Below are 10949 nucleotides of genomic sequence, written 5' to 3' on the forward strand. Positions count from 1 at the left end.
ATCAGACACAAGGATCCTGCAGATGAGCAGCAATATCTGAAAGACAGAGAGCATGGTCAGTGGCCAGAGCTGGGTCTCCTGAGAAGGAGCTATTTTCCTCCTCTCCAGAGTTAGTGAGGACCCAAGGTGAAAGAACTGGGGAGGGACAGCTTTCCCGTCAGTGTGAACAGAAGCTGTGCTTTTCTGGAGGAGTCCATAAGATAAAATACAGGCTGAGGGTCAGGGTGGGACACGCCAGTGAAGGACAGTTTCTGCTTGCCTTTTGTCTTCCTGGACAGAGGTCCTAGGTAAATAGATGTCTGGGAGAAACTGATCATATAGAATCTTAGGAGTGAGGATGTTGCACACACAGAGAAGCTCAGGGTGGGGGAGGTGGGGGTAGGGGTGTGGGGGATGCGTAGGGTCTCTTGGAGATGACCCAAGTCATTTTGTCTAGAGAGTCATACCCACCCCGAGACCAATCCAGATGTTAAGTTTTCTTCCCTCCACTCCTGAAGACACCTGCTAGCCATACTGTCTCACCCTGGCAGGGGGACCTGAATCCATGTGGCAGCCTCTCAAGAACATAGAGAAACAATTGCATGATGTCTTACTTCAGATACCAGCAGCTCAGTTTCCTTCCTTCTAAGCTGAGGACCTGGCTCCCACCTTCTAAATTAAATTTGGCTTTGTGTGTTTATGTAGATGACATCTGCTGGTGGTACATGCTCATGTACGTATGTGCATGTATGAGGCCAGAGGACAAACTTGGGTACCATTCTTTAGGTGCCTTCTAAGTATCTTCTTTTTACTTCTTCTTTTTCCTCTTTTTCCTCCTCTTCCTCCTCCTCCCCCTCCTCCTCTCCTGTATGTGTATGGTATCCGAGCATTTGTATAGACATATTTCAATGTATGTGAGCTTGCATGTGGGTGTGGATGTGTGTGCACATATTATGTGTGTGCACATAGAGGCCCATGGTTGACGCCAGGTTTCACTCTCTATCACCTTCTAGTTTACTTATTTAGGCAGGATCTCTCACCTGAACCTAGAGCTCAATGATTTGGCTAATCCGGCTACCCAATTTGGTCTCTGCTTCCTGAATCCTAGGATTGGAGATGGGCCATTATGCCCACCTGGTTTTTCGATGGGTGTTGGAGAATTACAACCCTAGTTCTTACGCTTTTGTTTCAAAGGCTTATCTACTGAGTCATCTCCTCCGCCCTAGTTTGTTTTCTGAGACAGTCTTTCATCGTCCTGGACCTTAGTTAGGCTCCTGGGCATGCCAGAAACCTCAGGGATGGGCTTACCTCTGCTTGCCCAACCTTGGAATGACAAGTGTGCCATTGTGGCAGGCAAGCTTCTTTGTATGGATGCTGGGGGTTGAGCTCAGGTCCTTATGCTTGCAAGACAAACATTTGTGCTGACTGAGCCATCTCTCCAAGCCCAAGTTTTCTAATTTTAATATTCATAATGTCTTTCCTTAACACTCTCATTCTTAGGGTATTTTGTTTTTATTTTTGATCATTTCAATTACAAGCATCAATTTCCTACCCATGGGAAGATTTATATGAAAACTCCTTCGATTGACGGAGGTGGTTTTGTCTTTCATCTGAACTATTTCACTCCTCCTTGCATTTGAAATGTAAATAAAGAAAATAATAAAAAAAGAGAGAGAGAGAGAGAGAGAGAGAGAGAGAGAGAGAGAGAGAGAGAGAACAGACACAGAGACACAACAACAGACACGGAGACATAGAGATATAGTGATAGAGATAGATAGATGATTCGATAGGTAGATAAGTAGGTAGATAGAAAGATAGATAGATAGATAGATGGGTGGGTGGATCAATGAATGGATAGATAGATAGAATTGATTTGGGGGTTAGCATGTGGAGACCGGAGGATGTGACCAGCAAAGAAGAGCCAATGAGGAGGAGATGTGTGGGTGTAGGGAGATGGCGCACAGGGAAGGGACTCTGAGAATAACTCTGAGTCACTTGCTGCTTTGGGAATTTGACCTGGGGCCAAGGGCACAACAGAGAATGTGGGCAATGGTGGTGGGCAGAGGAATCACAGAGAGGTATCTCCTAGGACTGTGGAGTCCTGGAGAATGCTTCTGTGTCTTTCTGACTCCAGCTGCCCTCGCTAACACCCCTGCAGAGAGCCACCTCACCAGCATTTACAGAGCTCTAGGCTGTTTCTTACAGGATTTGCATCCCCTCTGTCGTGAGGCTCCAGTACTGTCTGTTACTCATGAGGAGGAACTAGGGTGACTTGTCCCAGGCCTGTCAGGTTTCCTCACTACCCGTGTCCTGCCCTTAGGGTGAGCCCTCTTGCAGGGGTCCCGAGTCTCCCATAAGTGAACTCTCTCCCAGTTGAATCATGAGGTAAGCCCACACTTCTACTGGGCTCTAGCTGTAACCCCTGTCCCCATTCCCCAGCAGAAAGTCTAGAAGTTGCTGGAAAAGCCAGAGCCTCCTGATTACGAGGCTGGCGTGCAGGCTTCCAGTCATGGGTTTTCGCTGACCTTTTGATATTGCAAAGTGATGTTATCATCTAGGAAATTCACTCCGGAGAACCTAGCAATTGAGTTAAAAAAAAAATTACCCTCCCCCCCCCACACACACACTCATGTACATTCATTTTTGGTGTTTCAAGTAAGTTTAGGATTGCATGTTGGGCTGCAGTTGGGCTCACCAGGGGACCATGCTCCCTCCTCCAGTTCATCATGTGAAGTCTGAAGTCATGACCCACAGTACCTCGGAACATGACTGTATAGGACACAGGTTCCTTATAGAGGTAATTAAGTTAAAATGAGCCTTGTAATCAGGAGGTTCTGGCTTTTCCAGCAACTTCTAGATTTTCTGCTGGGGAGCAAAGACAGGGGTTACAGCTTGAGCCTAAACACTCCATAGCCCAGTAGACGTATGGGCTCACCTCATGATTCAACTAGGGGAGAGTTCATGTATGAGAGACCCAGGACCCCTGCAAGAGGGCTTGCCCTAAGGGCAGGACACAGGTAGTGAGGAAATCTGACAGGCCTGGGACAAGTCACCCTAGTTTCTCCTCCTCATGAGCCCTAGTCGACTCTGACCGGTATCTTCTTCAGGGGTTAGGGCAGCCCGCACTGGCGACTGTGCAGAGCAATAGCCATGTGAGGGGAAGCAAGACTGGCTGTCTGCAAACCAGAGAAGTGATACAGGACCATCGCCCGGTCAGCTCTTGATCTCGGACACCGGGCATCCACAACTGTGAAACTAGAAACCTTTGCTGTTTAAGGTGCCCAGTCTAGGCTATTTTGTTCCGGCTGACCTAGATGATGAAGACTGCCCCTAATACCTTCTCCGGGTGATTGAATTCTGACTTGTTCAACCGCACAATTATTGCCTTAACAAATGCATCCTTCTATAGTCTGGATGTCAGAAGTCCCAAACCCAAGGGGGGGGGGGGTTGGTGGTGGTGGCAGGATGGCTTAGTGGTTAAAGCTGCTTGTCAGGCAAGCCTGGCTATCCGGGTTTAATTCCTGGAACCCATGTAAAGGAGGAGGAAGAGAACTGACTCCTGGCTGTTCTCTGCTAGCCACATGTGCACCGTGGCATGTGTACACCCACGCTCAAGCATCATTTGCACACTCACACAGTAATGATGACAACGATGATAATAACAATAACAACAATAATCAGTTTAATAGAAGAAGGCCCATATCAAGGTATGGGCAGGGCTGTATTTGGAGATATGCCCTTTGGAAGCTTCAGAGGTTCTTGTTCAGCTCCGTAAACTACTTACTTCCTTAGCTATAGTCTTCAAATTTCTCCTCTCTCCACTCATCCCTGCCTCTCACTCTGATCCTTACCTGTACCTTATGAGGATCCATAGTAATCCAGGGTCATGTTCACATCTCAAGAACCTTCCCATAATTATATCCTCAGTCTCTTTAGTCATGGGAAGACACATTCTTCCAGAATTGGAGGATGATGTCAACCACACCCCGCCTCTACCCACCAATGTACATCCCTCGCAGATCCCCACAGACTGCTTGGGAAAGGAGAGGGCCAGGTAGGAGATAAGGATGGCTTCTGCTTCCCACCCTGGTCTCATTCCTGACCAACTCAATAGCATACTGCCAACAATAACCTGTGAAGATGGAAAGGGAGATGGGAATGGGGCAGGCATGGGTTCCAGGTTGAATCCATGCAGGCTGAGAGCGTTAGCTTCTATGCATAAGCAGAGGACATGGGTAAAGGGCTTGCTTGGCTTTATGGCTCAGGAGGGAGCTGCTGTGGTTTTGGTTCTCGGCTTGCTCTGGAAACATGGCAATCTGAGCTTTAATTTTCTCGTCTGGAAAATGGGGGTGATGGTACTCTAAATGAGACATAATTGAACTCAAAGACCCATGCGTCTGTATTCTGAGTCCCTCCATAAGGAGCTGCAACCAAACTTGGTAGAAAGTCAACAAGAGCCTCGCTTTGTGGGGTTTCTTTTGGTAACATGTAGCTGAGTCTCAGCCAATCACAGCAGCAGAGCTTCAACCGCACACACTAGGCAACCGATCCAACTATGTTCAAATAAGGCAAATATGGAGTTAGAACCGATCAGGCAGCTTCTATGCCTCACTTCTGCTTTGGCTTCTCTCCCACTTCCCATCTCCTACCCACACGGTCCAGCAGAGCCTCTCCTGTTCTGTGCTGTCTGATTCAACCATCTGTCTTTGCTCAACGTGAACTCTCTTAAACTGAATTCAACACTTTTTATTGTTAGCGGGGCCCTAGCTTGCCGGGCTGTGGAAGTTACGTACTAATTTCGGTTTTGCAGTGGAAAGACATTAGTATGGTATTAGGTGCTCTGTCAATGCTGGTTGTCACGATGGCAGTGTCTCTATGGTCTGTCTCTGCAGTATGTGTGTGTATGGTGAGGTGTGGCTATGAAATTGGTGGGTCTGATGAATGTTGGGATGGCTAACAGCAAAAGCCTAGGACAGGTCACAAAACACTGCATCAAACGTGGTCCTGAAGGCCATTCTTCCTGAGATGGAGAGATTACTCAGTGGTTGGAGCACTTGAAGCTTTTGCAGAGGACCTGGGTTCAGCTCCTAGCATCCATTTGGAGGCTCATGCCAGACTATAACTACAGTTCCACGTCTTCTGACCTCTGTGGGTACCAGACAAGTATACAATGCATACACATACATGTCAGTAATACACTTACGCTCATAAAACAATATCAATAAACCTAAAATGATTACTGTTCTTCCCTTCTTATTTAAAATACTTTCCTTCCTCCGCCTTATTTCTAGGTAACCCACTGATAGGAAATGGCATTAAACTGACTTCATGCCTCCACCCTAACACCCCCATTCACCCTTAGAGTTTACACCCATCATTAGTCACCCTGAATGAACTGGGAGTTGTGTACCGGCCAGATGTCACCCTAAGATGGAACTCATTGGCTCATGAGAGGTGATCATGTGGGCTTTAGCTCCCTCACAAAATGAGGCAAGCATGTATGTCCGCATGAGTGTGTCTGTGTAGTAATGTATGCATGTACATACCTGTGTAGACTAAGGAAAGAGAAGAAGAGGTTGTGGTCTCCTTCCAGTCTCTTGGAGTGAATCCTACAGCTTGGAGGGGAGGCATGACTTAAGCTCACAGAGCTTTCCTGTGCTTAGTTGGAAATGTCAGCCTGCCTAGGGTGGTTGAATTGGATGGGAACTCAGGCCTGGCTAGTCAACTGCCTACTTGACAGGTCTTGATTCTTGGGAACAGGAAAAGGAAACATGGAGGTAGGGAGGTCTTTGGGCAGGTGGTAGAGGAAGCTAGAAGGGTGAAGGCTTTGCAGCCCTTCTCCTGTCTGTGTGCTCAGGCACAGTCCTCTTTGTCAGGCACTCTCCATTTTCTCATCCTGGAAAGAAAGGGGCAGGGTCTTTTATTCCTTGGGCAGAGGATTGCAAGTGAACTTAATAAGCCAATAGGGTAAAGCGCTCTAACCGGGACTGGAGCCTCCCCGACATCTAGGCTGATTAGCTTCAGCAAATGCCACGTGAGTGCTGGGTGAGGCTGTGCCACACTCATTCTCCTTCCTTTCCCGTTCTACACATCCATCTTCCTCCTGCTCCTCCTCTTCCTGCATATAGGGCAGACCTGGGGCAGAGTCTTTAGAAAACTCATTTACCAGGGTGGTGCCAGCCAGGTTCCTATTTGACCAAACCAAGGCTATGAGCCCTAAAAAAGGAACATGACAACCCTAGACAGAAAATTTGGCTAAGTCAGTAAATCAGGTCCCATTAAACTCACAAAACTCTTTTCTTCTGGCCTGATACAGAATGAAAAATCAAACAAACAAAATCAAAAGCAGCAGAAGGGTGTGTATTTGCTTCCCTGTTCTTAAAGTGTCTGGGTGAGGCTTGCTCAACCTGCACTTCCCCCCCCCCCCATCCCCAGCACTAGATCAGCTGCCAGGCACAGACCTAACCTTTAAACCGAGACTCAGGGAAGGCCCAGCTAGAGGGGACTTCTTCTGTGGCCCCTGACTCTAGCTAGTTCTCAATTTCTAAAACAGGGATTTGTGAGGTCAGGGGGATGAGTCAGTCAATGAAGGACTTTTTATGAAAGCCCAAGGACCTGGTTTGGATCCCAGGCACTCCTCCAAGCATATGGGTGTGGTCCCATGGTCTTGTAGTCCTTGTCCTGGGAAGGTGAAGATGGAAGGCTCTCTGGGTTACCTGCTCAGCCAGCCTAGCCTGGCGAGCTATTGAGCTGCAGGCCAGGGAGAGACCCAGATTCAAAAACAATGTGAATTGGAACACATTCACACATGCCTGCACGTGCATCTATGTGAACACGCATGTACACACTCAAAATACAATAAAATATTGACTCATATTACTTAAGTCTCAGAAGTTCTTCTAGCTATGGGATATATGATGCTGGGAAGGTGTGACTAAGAATCTGGCCAAAGACCAAACAGCTAGTTACTGGCTGAGTTGGACCTAGAACTAGGTCACTTGCTTCTCGGGTCAAGCTTGGACTGGTTGTCACACACTGTCATCTCTGACGCTGGCTGTAGATAAGTCTGTTTCTTTCTTTCGGGTCGTCTATAATGTGAAAGGATTTCTGTGAAGGCCTGTTTATCCTATGAAATCATTAAGGTCACAGTGACTCTCTAGGCAAAGAGATCTCTGAGGGACCATGAAAGTCGTGTAGTGCCTCCTCTGTGACACGGAGCACGGCAACCTTGTTTTCAGGGTTAGCCCAGTCTTATTGATTCATTCCTCCAGAAAGAATGATGAAATGGTGGCCCTAGGGAGAAATTATGTCCCTACTTCCAAACTTGGTGGTCCTGGGCTGGTAAGAAGGCTCCAAGGACAAAGACACTTGCTGTCAAAACTGATGATCTAAGTTGATCTCTGGAATGGAAGGAGAGAACCAACTCCAGAATTGGTGCCAATTATCTGGTCTAACCAAATCCAGAGAGCAATGACAACAACAACAACAACAACAACAACAACAAAATGAACAGAAAGATAGACATGGTAGCAGCAGGCAGAGGCCTATGAGTTGTCATGGGGGTGGGCTGTCATAGGGGTGGGCTGGCCGCTGTGGGTCCATGGGCAGGGGACTAGGTCCTCACTCAGGTGTTTCTGGGAGGCTCCAGGGATGCAACATTACCCATCAGGCCAGGCCTAGAACTTAGGCTGCTAGAGGGGGGAAACAAACATCAGTTACATGTTTCTGCCCTGACTCAGCAATGGCGTAGTGAAAGCTTACCAGCCTTTCTCTCTGGTTCTATTTCCTTATCTGTTTCTTAAAAATAAAAAAAAAAAAAAGACAGGCCGAGCAAGCCCGGCCTGTACCTGCTTATAAGGACAGATAGAACAAAAGGGAGCAGAGTGATTGTGAAATATCTCTGGGGGCATTGTGTGATGTCAAGACCGAGAGGTGGCACGATGCCCAGACTCCTTGGTAAGCACGGTTGAAGTGAGAGAGGATGAAGGAAAAGGCTCGCTCTGCCCTCCACCACCAAAGGCATGTTACCACGATGGGCACTCTGCACATAGCATTCTTTTGAAGATACGTTGTTGATCATGACTTTTCCTTTGGAAGTAAGAAAGCCCAGAGTTAAAATCTCTTCTTCCTTCCTCCCTCCCTCCCTCCCTTCTCTTGTAAAACACTCTGTTGAATTATCTTATAATCAATGGCCTATATTATTTTTCTCACTGCTGTGGCAAAATGCTTGACACCCCCCCCCCATGGAAGGAACCAAGGGTTTATTTACACAGGGTATGAAGCAGCTGGCTGACATCGCATCTGTAGTTAGGAATCAGAGAGATGAGCTTTGTTTTTCTCCTCTTTATTCAGATTAGAACCTCAGTCTGCGGGATGACATCGCCCCTACTTACGGTGAGTCATCTTATCACGTGCCCCCACAGAGGATTTTCCCCGAAGTGGCTATAGGTCCGGTCCAGTTGACAAGGTTTACTGTCAAATAGTCCAAATTAAGAGTTGACAACTCAGCCAAGAAGGCAAAGAGTTGGTCTTATAAAAGTCCATAACGTGATGAATTTCCAAGCACACTGGAACCATCATGGGACACGGGACAGTGAGTGACATCATCACCCCAAGGAGACCCCTCACTGTCTTTGCTGCCTTTCTTGCTCCCTCCCCCACTCCCCTACTCAGATAACCACAGCCGGTGTTGCTTTAAAGATTTCTCTTCTCCAAACTCTAGGGAAACGGAAGCAAAAGGCCGACACATTTCTGGCCAGTCTGAGCTACCATACAGAGATCGTTTCAGAAACCAGAAAAGGCAAATCTGCTGGTGGGAGGACACGCCATGCGGTGAAGGAGGAGACTTAGATCATGCTGCATAGCAAGACCCTGTCTCCAGCAGCAGCAGCAGCAGCAGCAGCAGCAGCAGCAGCAGCAGCAGCAGCAGCAGCAGCCAGCTACCTCCTATAAAGAGAAAAAAAAAGTAAATAAAGATAGTTCCACTCTTCAGATTGTGATGTCTGCGATTTTGTGTCTCTGTTTTGGTACAGGGTCTCATGCAGGCCAGGTTAGATTCAGACTTAATGCGTAGCAGAGGATGACCTGGGATGTTTGATTATAGGCATGTCCCACTCTACCTGGTTTGATGTGGTGATGAGTTTAGGGTTCAGGGCTTCATGCATGCTAGTCTACCAACTAGGCTACACCCCAATCTAGAGATCTTTTAAAATTGTTTATTTTTATTCTGTGCATATGAGTGCCTGCTTGTATGCATGCATGCATGTGTACCATATGCATGCCCGAATAGGCCAGAAGAGGTCATTGTATCCTTTGAAACCCAAGTTACAGAAAATTGTGAGCTACCATGTGGGTGCTGGGAACTGAACTTGGGTCCTCTGCAAGAGCAGTATGTGCTTCTTGCTGCTGAGCCATCTCTCCAGCTCCAGCCCTGATATTTTTAAATATGAAATACAAAAAGGCATGTCTTAGAATCTTCCCAGTGCTTACTGTGAGCAGATGTGGCCTGTGTCTAGAGACTCGGAGTCTGGCCTGCAAAGGACGATGGCATAGCCTGAAGAAAACTGCGAGTCACTGCCAATCAAAGGTTCAAGTTCAAGCTTTGTGGGCTCCACAGTCCCTGCTCATGTGACCACCTCAAACTATCTTTGCGAACCAGGTACAGTGAAGTGATTTGCCTCGTCATTCAAGGAGATGATCTGGGCCTCTGAGCTAAAGTGAGAGGCAATTTCAGCACCCAGAGCCTTTGGGGGACATCTCTGGTACCCCAGATGATCCCTAGCTTGAAAAGGAGACTTAGGGAAGAAGTCAGATGAGGTAGAGCCCACCAAGGCATCACACAGCTCCGCTGTGTCATTTGGAGTTAGGGACTCCCGTAAGCCCCTTGAGGATGGACTTGCTTTGTTCCTCATGGTACCCTGGTGCATGGTCTGAGAGGCTGAGATGATGTATGCCATGGACAAAGGACACTCAACGGTGACACACACAGCTCTGACCTCCAAAAGTTTGTATAGGCTTCCAAGGATGCTCCAAGGATACTCAGAGATAAAGTTGCTTGGCTTTTCCAGCCTTGCAAAGAGGCCCCGAGGCTCAGCCCAGGAGCAGCTTTGCCCAGTCATCTGTCTCTTGCCCTGGGCTCTGGCTATTCTCCTGCACTGGCCACTAGGCAGGGTATTTTGGCTATGCTATATTTGCCTCCAAGGAATGAGACTTTGGTGACCTGATCCCAGCCTGTATTCCTTTTTTTGTTCAGCTTCTGCTCTAATTTGAGTCTCCTTCTCTGGGAACAAACCTTCCAGCCCCATACCAAAAGGGTAACTCGGCCCAGATGGGCTAGACAATCCTGTTAAGGTTCTGGCTGGTGACCCCCGACCAGAGCTGCCATAGTTGCCTGGGATGACCCTCAAAGCCACCACCAGATCTGCAGAATTGTCCCCTGGCGAGTGCTCTTTGAGACACTACTTTGTGGGGGGAATGACTCATAACTAATTCTTCTTGTCAGCAAAAACAAATACCCAGAGAGCTCCCCGTAGCCCTCACCACTGACACCATTCTTGAAGTTGAACGAGGAGGGGAACCCTCTTACACAAAGGCCTTTGTAGTGCAGTTGTGGAGGAGAGGGGGGCCAGAATAAGTACAGAATGATCCAAATGACCTGGGCCTGGGGGAGGGACTCTCCGTAGATCATTGGCTCATCAAGCAGTGCTTGCTTCTTTCCTACTATGGCCATTAGAGCCTGTGCTTTGGGCAGAGAGCTCAGCAGGGTTCTTTCTTGGCCCAGAAACATACTTTTCTTTCTTTCTTTTTTTGGCTTCCCTTCTTTTATTTCTTCCTTCTTTTCCTCCTCCTCCTTTTACTTCCTTCTCCTTCCCTCCCCTTCCTCTTCCTCCTCTTCCTCTTCCTCTTCTTCTTCCTCCTCCTCTTCCTCCTCCTCCTCTTCCTCCTCCTCTTCCTCCTCTTCCTCCTCCTCC

This window comes from Mus pahari, chromosome 16, assembly GCF_900095145.1.
Source record: "Mus pahari chromosome 16, PAHARI_EIJ_v1.1, whole genome shotgun sequence".
Taxonomy (NCBI): domain Eukaryota; kingdom Metazoa; phylum Chordata; class Mammalia; order Rodentia; family Muridae; genus Mus; species Mus pahari.